The following is a 23,854-nucleotide window of genomic DNA, read 5'->3' as shown; positions in this document are numbered from 1 at the left end:
CCATAAAACTCTCTTTTGCCCTGATGCCTGAAGAAAGCTTGACAACAGTTAAGCAGGTGGTATTCAGTGACACTGCTGTTTATGCAACCAGTATTACTTCATTGTTACCATTGCTCCCCTTCTCTTTTGGTTGCGTTCATTTGATGACTCTTGTCTTATTCTTAGATTGTGAGTTCCTTGGGGTAGGAGTTTTTGTTAGGTAGACAAGGTGGGTGAGGTTAAAAAAAGACCAACTTCTATTGGTGAGAGAGACATAGTTTCAGGCTTACATGGAGCTCTTCTTCAGGTCTGGAAAATTTACTCAGTGTCACAGCTAAATAAAAGGTGGAACACATTGTTTAGCATAAGTAGTTAATACATTTCAAGGCACCATTCAAGGTATTTCTTAGATTCTATGGGCAGAAGGGACTACTATGATCATCAAGACTGGCCTCCTGCATAACATAAGCCATAAAACTTCCCTGAAATAATTTCTATTTGAACTGTTTTTACATTGCCTAGCACAATAGTGTCCTGGTCTATGATTGGGGGCACCATATTAAACATGATTAACATGTTTTCTTTAATGCCAAATGCTTTTAATTGGTCATATTTTTTAAAAATTTACTTTACAAACACTGCAGTGAATGGAGGCATTTTACAAAAAAAAGGGGAAAATGAAATGAAATATATGGAATTGCATAAATGAAACATAATAGGATACAATATTGTGTGTGCGCGTTCATGCAGTTGAAGAAATTTTGGATGTTATTATCAGAAATTCCACTGCTTACTGTACTTAAAGTTGCCCATTTTGTTCATTCTAATAGTTGGTTCTTATATATTTTTCATTATCTCTCTACTGGAACACAATAGGACTTACACATTTTTATATGTGATCACTTATCTGATTAGGTCTGCCTCACACACTTAGGTGTTGTCAAAACACTACAGTGGCAGTAAGACTAAAGGTTTCTGGATCCATTCATCAGGAGACTAAATACCAAAGAGCAATGTAGTTTTGTATTAAATCCTCAAACGTTGGTGTTTACATGCTTTGTACAAAAAGGTTAGAATAGGACTAGAGCCTTGGGGGTTCAGTGATAGATAATAGGTCCTACATTTTCAACCTGACACTGTACCTCATTAAATAAAGAATCTGTAAATCTATGTAAAGACACTAGCATATCTTAAAAGAAGTTGGCAGAGAGAACTGAGAGTAGTGCTCTGTAAAACAGCAAGACAATCAGGTTTTACTGCAAAATATACAGCTTACATTACAGATATATGCCATTGATTCATTAGTTTTTCATATTCAGGTTTGATCCAATATTTTCTTTATCCCTTCTTAGAACTTAGAGATTGTCATGCATAGGTTATGCAAGGCCAGGAAAATGTATTGTTCCTTTGATCTGTAGCAGTTAGTCAGTGGGAAAAATCTCAGGGGGATAAATTTCAGCCTTTGAAACACAGCATGTTGCACTAAAATTAAAGCCGATTGTACTTCGTTCTGATTAAACTACATTATCATCAAAAGTAAATTGATGGGAGGGAAAGGAAATAATTTACTGACTAAAAATTTCATTTATTTTGCCAGTTCATTTGCTGGGTACAAGTACTATATTGTAAATCAAACATATAATCTGTGATCAGATACTGTATGATGTTAGAACTCAGCAGGTGTCTTTCTTTCTGGAATTATAATTATCCTGTTACATGTCACATGCTCCAATACTAAAGTGATTAGAACCTATACAGAATAGAATAAAATGCTACCACCTGCCAGAGGCGCTGATTTTCCAATGTGCCAGGGGGTGCTTGACCCCCGCTCTGCCCTAGTCCCCATCCCCACTCCACCCCTTCCCCTAAGGCTCCACGCCCGCCAAGCCTCTTTCCACCCCCACTCCATGCTCACACCCCTCCCCTCCCTTCTCCTCCCCCAAGCGTGTCCAGCCGTCACTCCTCTCCCTTCCCCGCAGCATCTCCTGCAGGCCATGGAATAGCTGATCATGGCAGGCAGGAGGCACTAGGGGGATGTTAAAGGAGCTGGTCGGGGGGTGGGGGGGTTGCCGATGGATGCTCAGCACTCATCATTTTTTTCCCATGGGTGCTCCAGCTCAGCCTACCTGCATTAGGGCTCAATGCTGAAGTCAATTGGGAAATTTGGGACATGTAATTCACCTCCCATGCATCTCTGGAGGTGGCAGAAATGAAGGTAGCTGCCATATACATAAGGCTCAGGCACAGGGTTAGATGACATGGTATTAAAAAAGCCCTGATTCTTGCCTGCAAGAAAACTACCAATATTGCTACCATTGGCATTGCGGGATTAATTATAGGGTTGTTTACCTAGTACAGACAAGGCATTGGACTCTCATATCTGAAGGAAACTGGGCTCGTTTATATGAGTATGACTATTACCCTGAGCTAAGTTAAAGTTTCTTAGAATCTGAATGATGCCCTGTAAATCTCTGCTCTCCTCCATCTTCCACACTCCACCCACTATGCTAGGGACGTCAGCCTAATTTGCCTATTGGTTAGCTGCTTACATAAACATACTGATGCCTTCTGCTATGTTGCCCCTTATTGGGAGGACCTTCCTGAGCTAATTTGGAAGAATGCTCTTACTATTTGCACATCCACGTCTTTCCTGAAAGCCTTCCAGTGTCATAAGTCCTACCAGCTCTAAGTATAGCTATGTGAATAACTAATTTTTCAGTTCACTGGCTGTACTGAAAAAGATATCAAAGAAAAAATTAGTTCTGTTTTGTTTAGTTTTAGTTCTGTTTGTTGTTTAGTTCATCCTGAATTATTATTTTGGAAAAACAATTCATTCGACCGAAAACAAAACACTTTTGTGTTTTTTAATTAAAAAAAAATAAAATGGAAGTAGATTTAGAACTGAAAAGTCTTTTCAAATCAAAACATTTAGTTTTGAAAATGTCAAATAGTATTTTTGATTTGTTTGGGTTTTGTACTTTTTTTGTGACAATTTGGCAAATTCTATATAAAAAAATTAGAGATATAAAAAAATTAAGTTGAAAAAAATTTGCCCAATTCCACATGTAATCCCTAACTTGCTGATTGGCACCACTCTTTACATATGCTGTTTATTTAAATAACCATAAATATGTTGCTTGTTTTCCTCTGCTTGATATCTGCACTCTTCCAGTAAAGTGCTTTGAGATCTACGAATGAAGAGCACTATGTAAGAGTTAGGCATTATCATTAACCTGGGCTTCTCTCTCACGAAGGAGCAAATGCATTCACCACAGTCTCTGCGCAGAGGAGGGAAGGGCCTTGTCCAGTTGACCAGAAGAAAAGAGATGTTGCTCCTTTAATGGCTCCCCCTGCAATGAGGTTAGAGCAGGAGGAAGGGAAAGTTTACAAAGATAGACAGGGCTGCAGGGAGGAAGCAGCTGTTGCCAGGTCAGGAGAGGGTCTACCCTTCCTGCTGACTAGAAGAGTGGGGAGGTATTTATACCCAATGCAAGCATGGAGAACCCCTCTTGAACCAGAATTGGGCACCCACCATGAAATTTGCACACAGGTTGGGTTTCCTCATGATCCACTCTGAGCATTATGATAGTTGCCTCTTTCCTTGGGGGCTGGGAAGGAATTTTCCCTCTCTACCAGATTGGCTGGAGTGGGATGGACTTTTTTTCCACTTTTTCCACAGCAGATATGGGAGCTAGTGGCATGGAGTAGGGGGGTTAGGTTATAATGTCACAACTTCGTATGTATAACTTGGGGCAAATGTCTGCTGAAGGTATTTGTTAAGGAAGGGATGTGGTTATAGCATAAAATGGATTGGAAAGGATTTGAAGGAAAGCATCTCTTAACAGAACTGAGGAGGGGTAGTGTGGCTCCTGCATTGGGAACTGTGAAGAGCCTAGCCCCCTCCTTTTATAGCCCTTCCCCTTTAATCTCATATGAGGGAATGGTGGTGAGGTCCCAGTAACAGAATGCTGGGACAAGGTTGGGGGTTATGTGGAAATGATTCAGGAAATGATGGTCACCTGCACTGTGCATACTCCCAAATAGATATTTTAAGTGCATGAAGTTGTGGCCTAGTTAAACCACATCCATTGCCCCCTGTCTGTCTTCTGGTGTGGCTGGACAATTTTGCTCTTACATAAACATGCAACAATCCCACTGATTGGAGCTACACATGAATATCTGAGAGGAAGACTTGGCCATAGACTATTCGAGTTACTATAATTGTCAGGAGCTGTTGAAAAATTGTTTTATGATTATTAATAATATAACCAATATATAGAAAAAGTGACAGTGCTCTTGAAAATTACTTTAACTTTACTCTGGAAGCTAAATATAAACATCACAAAAAATTCATTCTTCTTTTAATTACTCCAGTAACTAATGAATCCCTTACAGTGTGTCAGTAGTAGAATCTACAGGAAGGATGTCACTTCCCCCAGCCAATATAATAGGGTTTCTATGCATAATTGTATGAAACTGTCATTTGGCATCAAATATAATTCTTCCAAGAGAGTGGTATAAATAATATAATCACAAATAACGGCATACTAAATTCCTGTTGTAGAAAGAAAATATATTGATGATGAACAACAATACACTCACAACGCCTATTATTGGTTAAAATCTTGTAAGGAATTTTATCTAAAATATTGCAACCACTCTGTGGAAAAAAATACAGAAATAGGGAAAACAATAGGGTAAAGTACCATATAGAAGGCCTGATCCTGTAAGAAGATGAACGCTGTTTAAATTCCTTTCCACTGCAATGTTAGCTAAGGATGCTCAGCACCATGCCCAAATGGGCTCAGAATTTGCTCAATATAGGAATCATTTTCACACATTTTCACTGGTGTTTCCTATGTGTTCTTGTAGTTAGGAGCCACTGGAAAATGCAAGGGTTGTCTATTTAACATGCAAGATAACGTATTAAGTTATGGTAGGTTCATAAATGTTTAAATGATTATATGTTATAGGACATGCTTATAGTTATCTTTTGGACTTATTTTGGTTTTATGTCAACCCTACTGATAAGTTTAGATTAATATCCATGTGGCATAAGAGATAGGTGAACCTGCTTCTTATTCCACATTTTGTTTTTCTCCTTCTTGTGTCTTTATTTTTTTTAAACCTTTCTCTTCGGCTGCCTGGGGCTCTCAGTGAGGTCATAAGGTCATACAGTATATAGGGAGAGGTTTTTATAGTTTATTTCAATTTATAATGGAACTATGTAAATAAAAGGGTCCTTGCCAAAAGTAAAAAATACAATCAGAACAAAAATTAAAACCAATAGTTTTCCAAATCCTCCCAAACAAAATGTAGCTAACCACAGTAGACATCAAACCCAAACAAAATCTTCTTTCCCTCAAACTGTACACATTCCCTGCTCTAATACTTTGGTAAAAACTTTGAACATTCCCTTAAATATCAAATGCAGATGTTTTTGCACCAAATAGTTGGTTCCTAAGCTGAGTGTGCCTTGTGGAGAAATCCCTACAGGCAGCTCTCTCATTTTTATAAATAAGAGAGTTCCAGTTTGATCACCTCTGCTTATCATAGCTGCAGCAGTATGGCACTGAGAGAGAAGTGGCCTCTCAAGTAGACAAGTTTCCCATCAAAAACATTACCTTGAACTCCACCTGTAAATATACAGGCAGCCACTGCAGATCTCAGAGTACTAGATATCCCATTCAATATGTGAGCTGCCATGTCCTGCACCAGTTTGAGCATTAGCTACACTATATAGTTTGCTAATACATGTACACCAACGAACCCTCCTAGTGGAGACACAACTGCTACCAGCAAGAGTTCCATTGCTAATATAGTTTATACCAGTTCCCTGAATGAAATAAGCTGTGCCAGCAAAATAACTTTTGTTTTTGCTGGTATAATTGTGTCTACACTAGGTTTTTCCTGACATAGTTATGTCAGTTAATAGTGTGATTATTTTTTCACACTTCTACCTGACATAACTATGCTGGCCAAACTTTTAAGTGTAGATCAGGCCTCAGTTTCCAGATTGAATCAAGGCGTAGGCCTACAAATAGCATTTGGCAGTAGTCTAATCCTGAAGTTACAAACACATGGATCTCAACAGTAAGGTCCATATCTGAAAGAAATAGTCAATCTCAGCAGCCTTGTCTAAACTTGAAAACTTGACTGATACCACTATGTCGGAGGTGTGATTTTACTGATATAGTTATACTGATACAAGACCTACTGTGAATGCCGTTATACTTGGGTATAAAGGTATAGTTATTTCCCTTTTTATATAACTTTCTAGGGTCAACAAGGATTTAAGATAGAAAATATAACAAACATTTGTTTTGCTGTATAATTGTATGTCACCACTGCCAACAAGATAGATTTGCTTTGAAGACAAACACAAGAGAGAACAGTCAGCCCATGGCATTGTGTCAACATCCAAACCAGCACAAGCACTGCATGCAGGGTGACCAGCTACAAGAGATTAGTCAGTAATCACTTAGGGTAATCAGTTATTTTATGTAAAGTAAAATGCAATATGAATTTACTGAATAAACATTACCACACTCCTCCTATTTAAAAAAAAGGAGCAAAAAATATCAGAGACAAAGACTTATTCTTACTTATGTATTTGTATAATGCCTAGCATAAAGGGGCCTGGATCTCAAATTAGGCATTACTGTTAAACAAATAACAAAACTTTGTTCACATATTCTAATAAGGCTCAAACAATTCTGTGCATATTTGTATTATTTAAACTGTGGGGACTTTAGAAATGGTTATGGATATCATCACAAAAATATACTAAGCAGAATGAGGGATTTCATACCATTTTTACCTCTTACAAAATAATAAGACATTAATCTGATGATTCTTTCCTCCTCCCCTCTTCCCCCAGCCCCAGAAGGACAGTGTTGAATATTTTTCATAGATTGAAAAAAAAATCTTTAAAAGAATGCAATACCAGGAACAGAACTATCCAGAGAAACCAGGTGTTCTCTTATTGCCAAATATAGCCTGTTTGAGTATACTGAACTTCTTAGGTGAAACCCACTGCTACTCATTCTACACAACCTCAGAAAAAATATATGAACATATACCACAGATAGTATTCAAATGATTGAAACAAGATATATAGCCCAATGTTCTACAGAATTTGTTCACCTTTTATTCTGATTTACAGCTGAGACTATTAAAGTGATGGATTCTTCACAATGTGCTGCAAAACATGCATTATTAATGTATTAGCAGCATATTTGAGATCAAACACCAACTGGACCTCATTGCTGGGGATGTTGTGAAGGCTAAAATGTTAATTGGGTTCAAAAAAGAATTATATAAATTCATGGAGGACAGGTCCATCAATGGCTATTAGCCAAAATGGTCAGGAATGCAACCTCATGCTCTGGGTATACCTAAACCTCTGATGGCCAGAAGCTTGGACTGGACATTGATCACTCAAAATTGCCCTGTTCTGTTCATTCCCTCTGAGGTATCTGGCACTGGCCATTGTTGGAAGACAGGATACTGGGCTAGATGGACCATTGGCCATTCTTACATTGTTATAAAAATGAGCCACTCATTTGGAGTAAGGGGGGAGAAAGCATATATGTTTAGCTGAACACAAGGGGCCTAACTTGAGCTGACTTGCACCTCGACAAACTAGAGGCAATGCCACTGAAGTCAGTGGTGTAACACCAATCTAAATCCATTTTAAGCAAGATTAGAATCCAGCTCTATAATTAAATCCAAGAAAAAAGTCAAACACTAGAGACGTGCCAGAGCATTTTCAAATATCTGAACTGGATATCTCCCTGGTACCTCAGATCCCTTTCAGCAATGAAGACTGTGAAAACTGAAAAAAATTACACAGTGCCAGGAATATTGATTATTTGTGTGTGCAGTTATTAGCAATGTAACCAATGAAACAAAGTTTCTGCAATATGTCTTATAAATATATACAATGAGATCACTGCCATTTAAAAAAAAGTGGATTTCTGTCTTTTTTCAAACTGGAAAGGTTTTTGTGTTTGTTATTCTTTTAAAATAAATTTACATCATCTGCATTGTAATATTATTTGTTAGAACTGGAGAATGACTGAAATAATGACATCACAAGAGTTAAAACACTTATTCAGGAAAGCACTTAAGCACATTTAACTTCCCCTTCAATGGGATTTCAGCACTTTCCTGAATCAGAGTGCTTTCTTTTGTCAGAGCACAAAACAATGGAAGTTCTGCAATTGCAGCTGAAAGGAATTTTTAAGTCAGTTTGTTTCAAACTTTGATCTTGGTTTATGTTTGTTAACACCTTTTTAAATTAAGTGGATAATTAACACATTGTATAAAGAACTTGTTAGTCTCTAAGGGTATGTCTACACTACAAGACTATTTCGAATCAACTTAATTCAAATTTGTGGAATCGACCTTATGAAGTCGAAGTTGTGTATCCACACTAAATACACTAGTTCGACTGTGTGAGTCCACAGTAACGGGGCCAGTGTCAACTTTGGAAGCGGTGCACTGTGGGAAGCTATCCCACAGTTCCCGCACTCCCCGCTGCCCATTGGAATTCTGGGATTTCCCCCCAATGCATGCTGGGGGGGAAAATGTGTCAAGGGTGGTTTTGGGTAACTGTCATCATTGAACCGTCAATCACGCCCTCCCTCCGTCTCTCCCTCCCTGAAAGCGCCTGCGGGCAATCTGTTCGTGCACTTTTCTGCTCAGTGACAGCGCGGGCGCCACAGCACTTTGAGCACGGATCCCGCTGCAGTTATGGCCGTTGTCAACTCCTCGCACCTTATCGTCCACCTCTTCCACAGTCAGCTGCTGAGAAATAGGGCTACTTTTCAATGGTGCTGCGAGCACTGGTGGACCATGGGGGACATTTTACCAACATCAACGTCGGGTGGCCAGGCAAAGTTCATGACGTGCGTGTTTTCAGGAACTCTGGTCTGTTTAGACGCCTGCAGGAAGGTAGTTTCTTCCCGGACCACAAAATAAGTCTTGGGGATGTGCAGATGCCTATAGTGATCGTCGGGGACCCAGCCTACCCGCTAATGCCCTGGCTCGTGAAGCTCTGTGCAGGCGCCTTGCACAGCGACAAGGAACTCTTCAAGTACCAGCGAGCAGTGAGCAGCGTGACCTGTGACTGTTCAGTTTCTTTACAGAGAAGCTGAACCTGCCCCTGTTTCTTTACCAAGTGACTGTTGACTAGCATCTGCAGTTACATACCCCGCCCACCCCGCTTCCCCAACTTCCAACACACATTTAAAAATAAAATACATGTTCCACTGTAACTTTACAAAGGTTTCTTTATTGATGACTTTGCGTTACAGGGTTGAAACTGGGACACGGACTGTGCTGGGTAGGGTGTGCAGTGATGTAAAGACCACCTGTAAACTCGAGGAATGACAGGCTCCTGCTCCCAGAGCGGTCTGCAGTGCCAGACTGGATGTTTCAACGGAGCCTGCCATCCCTCCTTTTTGGGACTCTGTGTGCAGGGGCTATGTGGCCTTTTGGCGGGGGAGGACGGATACAGATTCCTCTGCTGCGTGGCTCTGTGGTCCAGGACATGGACCGTTGCATGAGATCTGTAACCCCCCTCCCCCGCTACAAAGTCACGTACCCCCCCACCCACACAGAACCTGCAAACCACCTCCCATACTGACCAGGGTGCGTACTGACTGCAGTGTGTGTGTGTGACCTGCTGATGATCCTGCCCCCATGTCTGTACCCTGGTAAAGGTGATTGTCCTGTCAAATTACCAACCCCCTTCCCCCACTTCAAACACAGTCTCCTCTAAAAGAACATGACGGAAACAGTAATTAACAGAAAAGTATTTTTTATTATCAACTAGACAGTTAGGGGATGAAACTGGGATGGGGGCTTGGGTGAGGCGGGAAGGAAAGGACTTCTCAAAATTTAGGGTATGAGAGCTTTTGGATACTTGAGCACTCTGCTGGGGTGCAGTGACAGTTTACACGGCCTCTGGCGCCCCTCCTTCTGGTTATTTTGGGTGAGGGGGGTATGGGACTTTGTGGCGGGGGAGGGCGGTTGCAGATACACTGCAGGGGGGCTCTGTCCTCCTGCCTGAGGTCCTGCAGAACATGCACAAGGCGCAGGAGCATGTCCGTTTGCTCCCTCATTAGTCCAAGCAGCGTTTGAGTCGCCTGCTTGTCTTCCTCACGCCACCTCTCCTCCCGTTCGCTGTGTGAGCGCTGGTACAGAGAGAGGGTCTCCCTCCACTGGCTCTGCTGGTCCGCCTCGTCTCGGGAGCACCCCATAAGTTCAGCGAACATCTCGTCCCATGTCTTTTTCTTTGGCCGCCTAATCTTTGCCAGCCTCTGTGAGGGGGATGCTGTGGCAGGTCTGGAGACAGTCGAAGCTGTGTGATGGGAAAAAGGGAGTGAATTCCTTGCAAAGATAAATTTTTGTGAACAATGAACACAGTCTAGTCTGTCTCTGTGAATTCTGGGTTGAGATCCCAGTGCCTGATGGGGCAAAAACCATTTTCGCGGGTGGTTCTGGGTAAATGTCGTCAGTCATCCCTTCCTCCGGGAAAGCTACAGCAGACAATCATTTCAAGCCCGTTTTCCCTGGATTGCCCTGGCAGATGCCACAGCGTGGAAACCATGGAGCCTGTTTTGCCTTTTGTGCCTGTCACCGTATGTGTACTAGATGCCGCTGACAGAGGCGGTCCAGCAGTGCTACACAGCAGCATGCTTTTGCTTTTGCATGACAGCAGAGATGGTTACCAGCGATACTGTACCATCTACCATACCATAAATTGGTAATAAGATGGGCATGGTTACCAGTCCTTTTGCACTGCACCATTTGCTGCTGTCATAAGTGCCCCTGGCTGCTCTTAGCCAGGGGCGCAAAAGCCAAAATTGGGAATGACTCCCTGAGTCAATCCCTCCTTTTTGGTATCTAAAAATAGAATCAGTCCTGCCTAGAATATGGGCAAGTGTACTAGAGAAACACTGTATCAGAGAACCAGAGAGCACAGCTGCTCTGTGTCAGATCCTGCATAGATTATGAGCTGTATGCTATTCACAGGGGGTGCTCCTGCAACAACCCCACCTGTTCATTCCATTCTTCCCCAGCCTTCCTGGGCTACCATAGCATTGTCCCCCCACTTGTGTGATGAAGTAATAAAGAATGCAGGAATAAGACACAGTGACTTGTTAGTGAGAAATGAGTGGAAGGCAGCCTCCAGTTGCTATGATAGTCCAGATAGGACATTAAGGAGTGTGGAGGAGAGGAGCCCAGCATCCTGCTGTTAGTCCAGGGGCAATTGAATCTTTTCCTTATACATGAAGGGTGGGGGCTGATGAAGCTCAGCCCCCTGTTGCTATGATGATGATGGTTACCAGCCATACTGCACCATCTACCACGAAAAATTAGGTTCACCTGACACTGGGGGACCTGACAGATGGTAGTCGGCATGGTTACCAGTCCTTTTGCACTGCCCTGTGTGCCAATAGGCTGATGATGAGGACGGATACCAGCCATATTGTACCATCAGCCATCCATAGCGTGGGGGGAGCAAGGATGTTGGTGTTGAGTGCTGCACCATCGTGTCTATCTGCAGCATTCAGTAAAGATAGGGTGACATGTAAAAGAGTCAAGAGAGGATTGTTTTCCCTTCTGGGGGTGGGTGGGGGGCTGCGTAAATTGCCTAGCTATGCCCTGACCCACCGCGGACACTGTTTTTGACCCTAGAAGCATTTGGAGCTCAGCCAAGAATGAAAATGCTTTTCGGAGACAGCAGGAACTGTGGGATACCTTGCATCCTCAGTCCCCCCTCCCTCCATGAGCGTCCATTTGATTCTTTGGCTTTCCGTTACGCTTGTCACGCAGCAGCGTGCTGAGTCTCTGCTATGCTGTCTGTCCGGAGATTTTTTTAAAATACTTTGGACCAGGCGTAACATTACAGTAATTCCCCTAATTAGATGCAGGAGTCTCCGAGCGAGATCACCCTGAGGACGGTCACTGAAGGAGATAGAGAGTGCATACTGCGTGAAAGCCAGCACAAACCAGGGCCCTATGCAGCCGTGCTCGGGGAGGCAATGCTCCCTGAGTACCTCATGAAAGCCTCGCACGGAAAAGTGTGCTACCACGGAGCACCCAATAAGGCAGCTCTCCCCAGGAACCTCCTGCGGAGGCTTTTCGATTACCTCCAGGAGAGCTTCGTGGAGATCTCCCAGGAGGATTTCTGTTCTATCCCCATATATAGAGAGACCTCCTTTTCACATACTTCAGATTCCTGTTATATTAAGAATAAAAGTTTACATGGTTAAAGCACTTACCGACTGCTCCTTCCCCTGATTCAGGATCCGGGTTAATGGCCGGGGACGGTTGGTAGGGGATCTCCGTGACGGTGATAAAGAGATCCTGGCTGTCAGGGAAACCAGCGTTGTAAGCGCTGTCGCCTGCCTCATCCTCCACAAACCCTTCCTCATCTTCCCCGTCCGCGAACATCGCCGAGGAACTGGCCGTCGACACTGTCCCATTGTCAGAGTCCATGGTCACTGGTGGGGCAGTGGTGGCAGGCTCCGTAGCGTCCGTTTGCCGCTTTGATTTTTTGGTAGCCTTGTCTGGGGTCCTTGATTTTCACGCGGCGCTGTGTTGCATCCTGGCTGTATCCTCTGTCTCTCATGGCTTTGGAGACCTTCTCATAGGTCTTTGCATTCCGTTTTTTGGAGCGCAGCTCCGAAAGCACAGACTCCTCGCCCCACACACCGATCAGATCCAAGAGTTCCCGGTCAGTCTATGCTGGGTCCCTCTTTCTATTCAGAGATTACATGAACTCCTCTGCTGGAGAGCTCTGCATCGCTGCCGGTGCTGCTGAGCTCGCCCCGATGTCCAACCACGAAATGAGATTCTAACTGTCCAGACAGGAAACGGAATTCAAATTTTCCCAGGACTTTTCCTGTGTGGCTGGTCAGAGCATCCAAGCTCGGACTGCTGTCCAGAGCGTCAACAGAGTGGTGCAGTGTGATAGCTCCCGGAGCTAGTAAGTTCGATTTGCATCCACACCTAGCCTAATTCGACATAGCCATGTCGAATTTAGCGCTACTCCCCTCGTCAGGGTGGAGTACCGAATTCGAACTAAAGAGCCCTCTAGGTCGAATTAAATGGCTTTCTGGTGTGGACGGGTGCACGGTTAATTCGAATTAACGCTGCTAAATTCGAATTAAAGTCCTAGTGTAGACCAGGCCTAAGGTGCTACAAGTACTCCTGTTCTTTTTGCGGATACAGACTAACATGGCTGCTACTCTGAAACCTGACATTGTATAAAGGCTATCTTTGTTGAAGCTCCAACACCTTTGCCCCCCAAAATTAAGATGTTAGAGTTCAAAATAATCATGCTCTGAGATTCTTAAGAAGTCCTGCAGCAAAACTAGGGAATATCAGCTTTAACATTCATAACCCATTGCCCCACCTGTATATGTTGAGCACTGCTGTGGCATAGCTCTGTAGTTCCAAACTGACTCATATGCCGCTGGGTGGCAAATGTGGGAAAAGGCTGATGTTAATGGTGACCACACCGCTTGAGGTTTGGGGTGGGGGGGAAATGTGGAATCTTAGTGACTCATCCATTTCATTTTTATTTCACTGTGATCAGTTTGGCTGATTTCTTTGGCTATTTTTCTTTACTATAATTTTTACTTATGTAGGCACTATTTATCTGTGGATGTTTTGGACTTCTGCAGCACAAATCTGTAACTTCCCTCAAGTTTATATCGGGTGTTTGGTGCACTGATTTACATGGCCACATCCAGAATGTTTTTACCACTACCCTGCTTTATTATTTTGATGCTATGACCTGAGTTCTGGGAACAATTCAAAATGATTGAGCAACAATATATGAACTGTTTTGGGTTCTTTTGTTTTCCTTTCCATATTAAAAGAATGTATGAATATGTAAAGACAAACAAATGTACTCATCAGAGATTCTGACTCCAGTTTTAATGATCATGTGCCAAAGCAGAAATACATATAGCACCTGATAAGAGGGGCTAACCTGGTGAAATACTTTTTTCATGTACTTTGTAGACTTTCCTTTCCTAAGATTAACTTTTGGCATATGCATACTGAGTTGTATTATGTATTTTAGCTACAGGCTCACATTGGCAGAACTGCAGAGGAGCACCAGATGACACTATGGCCTCAGAGGCATAATACCACCCGTGTTGCCTAGCAGGTGGGGCATGTTTGGCCACTCTGTCACTCTTCATAGCCATGGCAGCTTAACCACTATCATCAGTTACCTCTGCTGCTTGGTTCAGGGAAAGGTGTAATGATAGGATGGTTAGGTCCTCATGTAGGAGTGGTGTAAAAGGAAGCAGTCCAGCATGCAGATGATCACAGGATGATCATAGACAGTTACACACAAGTAGGGAGAAGTCTTGAGTTCTCTCTCCCTTCACACATATGCAGGAGTTAGCCACAATCATGGCCAAACCATGTCAGTGATAATTTACAGGAGAATGACAGATTTTTGCTTAGGATCATTTGTTTCTCTATGTGAAAGACTTTCAGCAAACTTGTCACTGTTGTTCTCAGCTGTGTTCACGACATTTGATCAGCTAGATCATCATGTGCCTACTTTGGGGGTTGTTCCACCCTCTCTCTTAAGCATCTGCAAAGGCCACTGTTAGAGACGGGATACTGAACTAGACAGACCACTGGCCCAATCCAGAATGGCAATTTCTAGGTTCCTATTTGTTAGCTAAGTTATTATCCTTTCAAAGTTACTTCTGTCATTATAGATTCAGAACCTTAAACCTTCTTTTTCTCCAAGTTTTATTTTGAAAATACATTGCAGAAAGGACAATATTTAATTCTGATATACCTTGAAATTCCTGTTGGCTCTATTTAAATTGTATTCTGTGAAAAAGGTCACAATTGTTTATCCTTTATTTTTGTTTTCTGATGAATGCATACATGAGAAATGAAGGTCTTGCCATTTTTTGTGTGACTGGTTAAAGAAGAGTGACTGAGGATTTGTTCATGTATTAATGGGAAACTAGATCAATTAGAGCTCCACATGTACTATGTTTCTGACAGAAATGTCTCACTCGCCTGCAGAATAAGTGTTCCAATTGAAATATCTGGAGTTTGGGATTGGATGCCTAATTTACTCTGGCAGAGTTGTTGATTTATCTGAAAACGCATTCTATTGAACCTGCAGACTTCTCCCTTTAATTACATTTTAGAAAACAGACAAAACAAGATCCCATGAATACTAAAAGCTTCAACAATATTATACAGAAAGCTTCTCAAAGAACAACAGAGAAGTGGAAATATTCAGCAGAGAAAATAAATAAATAAAACAAGTGAGTTCTCTCTCTCTAAGTTAGTTAAAAGGGCAAATGAAACAAAAAGGCCACCTGGCTCCACAACATTTAAGTACAATTTCAATAGGACTATTCACAATCTTAAAGTTAAGCATGTGCTTTGCTACATAGGGCCATAATGCTCACCACTTTGCCAGATCTAATGCTCAGTGGATGTTCACTTCCCTCTAGGGACTAAGCATGTTTTTATAGGTCACACTTTATATTAAGGCTACTGTGACAAATAAGGCAATTTCCTACAGTATCCTGGATAAACCTTATTGAATTAAGTTTAATACCTTTGGGGTCTATTGTATTAAAAATGCAATTGTGTATGTGTTGTTGTGGAATTGGATGTAACTTCTCTAGGAGACATGACTAATATAAACCCTGGGAAATCTTCAGAATTTCAAAGGACTCTTTGAAGCAATGTGAACTTTTCAAAATTAAGTGGGTTTCCTAAGAAATCTCTAGGCAGAGGGAATATGCTAATATAACTCCTTCAGTTACACAAGAACTCAACCGTTTGAAGCTTCACCCCAAGAAAAGGACACACTATCTGGCAGATTACCAAATCAGTGTCTCTTCAGACACCCCAAACTGAATAAAAGACTCACTCACAGATTCAGGGGTGGGGTTGCTTCTGAAGAAAGGGTGTTATGTACTTGAAACCAGAGCAAAAGCCCTAGGTTGGGTACTCACCTATCAGTCTTGCTGGAGTTGGGGTGATCTCTGGTAAACATATTAGCATGTGTGTAGCTTCTTCTATTGTATTTAATTTGTTGTCCCTATATTGCTTTTACTTTAAGAATAAAATGTGCTTGCTTAGAAAGTGCTGTGTGGCAGATTAACTGTGGTAATTATGCTGTGCAGAGAGAAGAGAAGGCAAAAAAAAAAAAGCCTGCTTAGGCAACCTGTGTTTCACTGGGGCTATGACAGTGTAGGTAGGGAAACATTCACCAAGGAACTATTTCAGTCAGAGGGAGAGAGATGTGTGTCTCCATGCACGACAGGCAGTGGCTGGGAAGCCAGAAGCCTAGAGGGGTGACTTTGCTGCACCATAGAGGAGGAAAATAGGTGCTGTTACCCATATTGTGACTGCTACATTTTCATATAATGTATAAATTATTCATATATATATAGAGACAGAGAGAGGGGGGGAGAGAGAGAGAGAGAGCTGCAAGCACATCAGCTGAAGGTTATGAGCTCTGGACACAAACAACTTGATGATCTCCTGGACTCTGATTAACCATTTGTTAAAACATTTATCATCCACTGATGCTATATAAGCTATTATAAATGAGCCCTTAATATAAGGTGTAAGCCATTTATATTTTAAAAAGACAGGTCCAGTCCTGCAATCTATGGGAGATTTGCCTGAATGATGAGACCAAGATTTAACATTGATCAAACTTTAGCAGAAAATGTAATTCAAATCTCTTCAGATTCTCTAATGAAAATATTTTGAAAAGGCCTTTTCCTATGGTGCACTGGAAATAACATGTAGGTCATAAGCAGAGAGAAGTGGCAGAAGACAGCTTGGGATTGCTGTGGGGTAAAGGAGTTCACAGTAGTGTTAAGAGTCATAGGCATCAGACAGGCAGTTAAGCAAAATAAATACATTATTGACATGACATCTAATATATCAAGCATTTAGCTCATAAAGAAAATTCTTGCCCTTACAATAGCAGTAGCATTCAGTCCCTTAACCTATTTTAGGAATAAAAAAAGGCAATGGTAATGTCTGAAATAACTGACACAAGCAGGTGCACTTACACAAACTTAATTTGGATATGGAGGTTTGCAAGAAAGATTGTATTTGAGACAGTCTGTCCTTATTTCTTTGTTGAGTATCATGAGGTATCAATTGTGAGGTACATTAGTCTATTTTCACATGAAGTTCTCATATACAAGGTTTCAAGTATCAGAGGGGTAGCTGTGTTAGTCTGGATCTGTAAAAGCAGCAAAGAGTCCTGTGGCACCTTATAGAGTAACAGATGTATTGAAGCATGAGCTTTCGTGGGTAAATACCCACTTCATATGCATCCGACAAAGTGGGTATTCACCCACGAAAGCTCATGCTCCAATACGTCTGTTAGTCTATAAGGTGCCACAGGACTCTTTGCTGCATATACAAGGTTTGTCAACTAAAACTCTCATATAAGTATACAATCTGCCTTCATTGATCCATCAGTGACTCAAAGTAATAAGATATTTGCAGAGCCAAATTTTGTTCACAGATTTCTGCCATCAAAATGCTATTTATGTTTTATCTGAGAGAGCTTTTATTAATAGCCCCCCAAAAGTGCTGGATCATTAGGCAATCTGCCTTATTATCCATTTAATTTGTAGATGTATTGTACATGGTTGAAAACTAGAAACTAGTTTGTTGAACTATTGTTTCAGCAGCACATAAACAAGCCAGTTTCTTTTAACAAATGATCTTACTTGTAATACCTTCATGACATCTAGATTTCCCTAAGGTGTTGTCATCTTCCTGAAATGCTTTCTGCTAGATCAACGTACAAGATAAAATGGCAATTACATCAAGGAAATGAACTATTCATATGGAACTAATCTTTCTATAAAACCCTTCACAAATAAAGCATGTTTTTGAAAGACCCATAAAAACAATTTATTGAATTTGTTATGAAATTTGTCAAGTTTTATGCTGACAACATGTTTGGCCTTCTCCAGTAAATTATGATTAATTTAAAAATGGTGTGTGGGGGGTGGTGGAAAGGAACACCAAATAGAACTATATAGTATCAACTCAGAAGGCCTTAATTTGGTGCACCAAATCATTATTTGTAATACACGTTCCATGAGTGTAACTGTGATGTAGTGCATGTCTGTGGAACTCACTGAAAGCAAATTACTCAGTGAACACTTGAAAGCCAGATAACAGAATCTTTGTCTTTACTGTGTGTTACAGCCTTGAACTCTAGGCCATGTGCTCGTATCATTATTCATTACAGCATTTCATCACCATACAGAGCTATTTGTAGTGCTCTTCAGTTCAGTAAATGGAAAGTGATACATCAGAAAGTTGAATTCCATTGTATACAACCTGTTAACAGTCTATATGGTAGTGCATAGCAATGTCAAATGACTGAGAATTAAACATTTACACGCTGACTATTATCAAAATCATAATCTACTTTTGACAGCACTAGTTATTGGAGACATTTCTGCTTTCATGAAAACTAAAATGGACCCAATACTATAGTTATACTTCATAATGAATATATTGTCATTTTTGAAGGTTAATACCTTCTGCCATTGTTTTGCAATAATAGTGCTGTGGTAGCACTGGCATAGTAAAAATGTCAATGACTGTTTCCTTTGCAAGGCCAATATAACCTAAAACTTAGTATGAACACTGTCAGCTGAGATCTGAAAGGTGTTTTCCTTATTTCTTTGGTTACAGTTAAAAAAAATATTGAAAATGTATTTACTACTAGTAGCAAAACTATTTTGGTGGCTCCTCAAAAAATGGCTTTGCTTTGATCTGAAAAAGTCATGACTAATATCATCTAAGTACCTGACTCTGCAAATACTGAGTAACTTTACACATGAGTAGTCTCAACTCAATGAGATTTATTCATGGCATAAAGTTACTCGGTTGCATTAGTGTTTTCAGGATTGTGGCCTAAATATTGCATACAATATTTCACTAATCTCTTCAAATCCCCTTTAATGTTACCAGGGAAAAAAAATTCCTTGCTAATATCCAAAATTATATGTGATATATGCACAAAAAGGAAAACTATGAAAGAAAGTATATCTAGTCCGCAAGACTATATCAAAATACAAACTGAATGCATTTCAGAACACAATATGCTGCCAGTATTTGAGAACAGAATGAAAATCTCTTATGCCTACCTACACTCAAAATGTAACAAATTGTATTTATTATTATGCATATTAATTTGGAGTGGCAGAGGAAGCATATATGTCAAAAGCTTTTACACACAGCTTTTCTATGTTTGTGAAGTGTCTATATGAAAGTTTTAAAGTTGGAACATTAACATATTTGTTTTTCCTGTCACATCAGGTAAATGAGCATGAAATGAAATAGCGAGTGGTTCTTTTTAAATATTTATATCAAAGGAAAAGGTGCTCAATAGGACTTCCCACCATTACACAATTAAAAAAATTTAAAAAAAAAAACAAAAAAAAAAAAATGTAAAAAAGAAACTAAAAAAACTGTTAAAACTATTCTTATTTATTATATTATATATTATATGTGATATTGTGAATATTTGAAAATATTGAATATATTTGTTGTTGTGTGTGTGTGTGTGTGTGTGAGTGTGACTGTGTGTTTGTGTACAAACACAACACACAAACTCTGAAGGTTTTTTCTATTACTTTTCTATTTTCTATTCTATGGTTCTACAAAAATATGCCTTCCCCAACTTCCTCAGGAGTGGGGGGGGGGCCTTTGGGAGCTTCTTGCAGTTTTTGTGAGTGGTTAACACAGGTGACCAGACAGTTTTCTCAGACCAGAGTATTCCTGAGTCTTAACAGTTGGAACAAAGCAAAATATGAGGGGAAAAAATAAAATAATAAAAGGGCTACATACACATCTGTCTTATCTAAAGCTTACTGGTAGGAGAGGGAAGGCCTAAGAGAGGGTGTCCATGTGTCATGTGTCTGTGTCTCCTGCAAATAATTCTCCTGTCTCTGGTTTTTTTTTTTAACTTTTTGTTTTTTTTTTTTTTGATCTTTTGGATCAGGCTGATCAGAACTGCTGAAGCTGCTTGAGCCTGGAATGCTCATCAGCTCAGGTATTGTCTCTTATGATCTCTGAAGTGTGTACTACCAGGGCTGCTTATCTGTAGCTTCTCTGCATATATTGTTGCCTTTCCACTTGTTTCCCAACAGCTCTGCTGTTAAACTAAACATATACATGCAATAAACATTCCAATCACCCAATATAGCCATACAGTAACCGTGCTGCTGTATGGAATCTGGGGGACACTTGAGGATATTATGAATATGAATATTGTAAAATTGCAATGAGTTGTGCCAGATATGCCATGTAAGAGATCTGCAAAAATGTTATGATTTGCTAAATATGATAATCTCGTTCATATGTTTGTATCATTTTTGTATTATGAGTTATAGATATGTATGTATATCTGTATTTCAAACTTGGTCTATGCTTCTGGGTGACACTCCCAGACAGTTTGGCATCAGCTCTGCCTAACCTGCTTGATGGCCCATTAAAGACCATCAGCTACACAACTGTCCCATTAAGAGAAGGCAGATACACATTATGACTCAGCCAGGCATGCAGGAGCCTGCCTATGGACAGAGTGCTAAGGCCTCCAAGCACCTCCAAGGCCTGGGCAGCTTGTGTTTGAAACAAAGGAAGCACAGGCCACATGGCAAAAGACTATAAAAGGCAGGTGCATCTTCTCCATTTTGTCTTCAATCCTGCTTCTTACCTCTGGAGGAACTTTGCTACAAACTGAAGCTCTGAACAAAAGACTGAATGACCCATCCAAGCTGTGGATGTATTCCAGAGCCTTAACTTAAGCCAGCAGTTTATTCCATCACTGCTACAAGTCTGAACCAAGAACTTTGCCACTACTTTATGTATTTGATTCCTTTAACCAATTTTAACTCTCATCTTTCTTTCTTTTTATGAATAAACCTTTAGATTTTAGATTCTAAAGGATTGGTATCAGCGTGATTTTTGGGTAAGATCTAAGTTATATATTGATCTCGGTGTGTGGCTGGTCCTTTGGGATCAGAAGAACTTATTATTTGATGAGACTGGTTGTAAAGAACCAGTCATCTCTGAGTCCAGTGTTTTTGGTGATGATATAAGAATGGGAATGCCTGAGGAAACTGCCTTTATGTTTTCTTGTTAGCCAGTGTGGTGAAAAAGAAGTTTACCTTTGTTGCTGGTTTGGTATATCCTATGGGGAATTAGCCACCAGTCTTGGGGTGTATCTGCCCTATTTCTCAGCAGTTTGTTCTCAATTTATCATCCTCAGTTGTGACCCACTGAGGCATGGTTACAGTAAGTATCCCAATACCCGAGTCACATATAATATTCATAAAGTAGTACAGATCAGCCCCACATCCTTCACAATATGCATGAAATACAATCCAATGGATGGCAATTGATTCCAGGCAGATCACCTTATTTTGTTCCAAGATAAAGGACAGATACAACTTTGGATAATGTTTTCACCCCTAACTACATGCCTATGATAATATCCATTGAATTTTATAAACTCTTCCCACTTTTTGAGGCAAAGCATAGTTGCAGATCACTGTCCCACAACAAAGCCCATTACTAAGGTCTGACAATGGTTATCTTATTAATATAAAGCTGTGACGTTATTGATATAAATTGGGATAATATAGAACATGGGTTGCAACCGAGGTCCTGTAGTGGCACCAAATCTTAGGTAAAGGGGGTCATATAAGGTGTCTAAGACCAGGTTATGGGTTGCTGGTTATGATTATGCTGTCTGTGCGCATGTATCATTTTTAGTTGAAGTTATGTATATTGGCTCTATACTGTCTGTATTTCAAGTTGGTGATGTGCTTCTGGGTGATATCCCAGACAAGCTGGTGTTAGCTCTGCTTAGCCTGCTTGATGGCCCATTAAGGACCATCAGCTACACAATTGACCCATGGAGAGAAGGCAGACACGCCTTATGACTCAGCAAGGTATGCAGAGACTTGTCCATGTGACTCCCTTTTGGGGTGATTTTCCACAATAAGAACAAAGAGGTTCTTACACCTGGAAAAGCCTATATAAGGCTGATGCATCATCTCCATCTGGTCTTCAACCCTGCTTCTTACCTCTGGAGGGACTTTGCTACAAGCTGAAGCTCTGCACCCATTCCAGCGGGGGATGCACTCCAGAGACTTGATTTGAACCTGCAGTTTGCTCCATCACTGCTGCAAGCCTGAACTAAGAACTTTGCCATTACTGTATGTAATTGATTCCATTTAACCAATTCTACCTCTCATCGCTACCTTTTCCCCTTTGTAAATAAACCTTTAGAGTAAGATCTGATGTGTATATTGACCTGGGTCTGGGGCTTGGTCCTTTGGGATTGAGAGAACCTTTTTCTTTTATTGGGGTGTTGGTTTTCATAACCATTCATCCCCAGGACGAGTGCACTGGTGGTGATACTGGGAGACTGGAGTGCCTAAGGGAATTGCTTGTGTGACTTGTGGTTAGCCAGTGGGGTGAGACCGAAGTTTGCCTTAGAGGTGGAAAAACCCCAGCCTAGGGCTGTGACTGCCCTGTTTGAGCAATTGGTCCTGATTTGGCACTCTCAGTTGGGTCCCGCCAGAATCGCTCCATCACAAAAGCAAGAAGAAATTCCTGCCTAGTCCTATATCCACTGCTACTGTGGGAATGGGGAACCAATTGAATAATAGATGGATATAAAACCTGTCAGTTCAAATTGAGTATATCCTTTTTTCCCAATAAGTGCAATCACCTGGAGAGCCCTATCCTTCATTTTGACACAATATCATCTATTCTGTCACTATCCATCGATAGGCAAACCAATGAAGAGGCCATTGGATTGGTATGAAGTAGGAAGATATGCTTAAGTAGCTATTGACATATTTTTAAGCTCTTTATAATATATATATTTAAATTTACTGCTGTTGAAGGAACAAATTGTTTTTATGTGGCAGTGGTTTAACTGAACTATAGTGCATATAGCAGCCATGATATTATCAATAATGCCATCATCAAAAAGTGTTCATGCAGATGTCTATACAATAAACATGGTTCTTGGTTTTAAAAATATTTGTTAATTTCAAAGCTAAACATTTTACCTTGCTGACAAATTCTATGTTGGCTATTTTCCAAAATCAGATTTAAATCTTTCTTCAGTTAGCACAGCTGTTACTGCGTCTCGAAGCCATTTGACTCTTTCTATTTTAGAAAACAAGGCCACAAATTTATGAGTTATTACTATTTAAGAATTGACTGTGTAAGGCTGAGGAAACTGAAAGTTGCTGCATCCTTTTGCAAAAGTGTACCATTAGTGCAACTAAATAGACTTTCCCCTTCTGCCCTGTCCATGAATAACTGAATTAAAAATCATACTGAATTAATATCAAACATTGATATTATGTGGTGTCCCAGGTACAGCAATAAAATAGAGAAATTGATGGAATCTAATATAATTGAAATGCAAATTAAAGAGAAGTCAACTATAAGTGACATGACCTTGTGAAAAATATTGTAAAAAACTTCAGTAACAGGATTTATCTCACGGGCATTCCTGTTAAGAAAGAAAGAAGTTGCATTCATATTGATTTCTTCTAGTTTAAGTACTAAAGTGAAGAAGTAAGGCTAATTGTTTTCAGTCAAGCATGCTTATGTTATTGAGTTAGTGAAACACACCTGTGCTAAAAGAGGCATTAAATAAAAGGAGCCGAAACCAAATACAGTGTCTGTAAAGACATTTGACCACAAAGTGGAATAATCAGAAATGTAACTGTTAAGTTAATAATGCACAGACGCAGCTCGGACCACGACTGTTGTTCAA

General features: G+C 40.5%; 1 protein-coding gene across 13 annotated transcripts in view; it reads right to left on the bottom strand.

Moving 5' to 3' along the window:
- CSMD1 (CUB and Sushi multiple domains 1) overlaps positions 1–23,854 on the bottom strand; it is a 1,616,238-nt gene that overhangs the window by 838,840 nt on the left and 753,544 nt on the right. The window contains exon 1 of one of the 13 annotated variants that reach the window (XM_039529057.1): positions 3,213–3,270. The exons of the other annotated variants lie outside the window; for them this stretch is intronic. The gene's annotated coding sequence lies outside the window, so the exon portion shown is untranslated. Of the gene's footprint in view, positions 1–3,212; positions 3,271–23,854 lie in introns of those variants that run through there. 13 annotated transcript variants of the gene reach the window in all.

The sequence above is a fragment of the Mauremys reevesii genome, linkage group 3 (assembly GCF_016161935.1).
Source record: "Mauremys reevesii isolate NIE-2019 linkage group 3, ASM1616193v1, whole genome shotgun sequence".
Classification (NCBI taxonomy): Eukaryota; Metazoa; Chordata; order Testudines; family Geoemydidae; genus Mauremys; species Mauremys reevesii.
The sequence above is the reverse complement of the archived record's forward strand: the minus strand, read 5'-3'. Positions and strand labels throughout refer to the sequence as shown.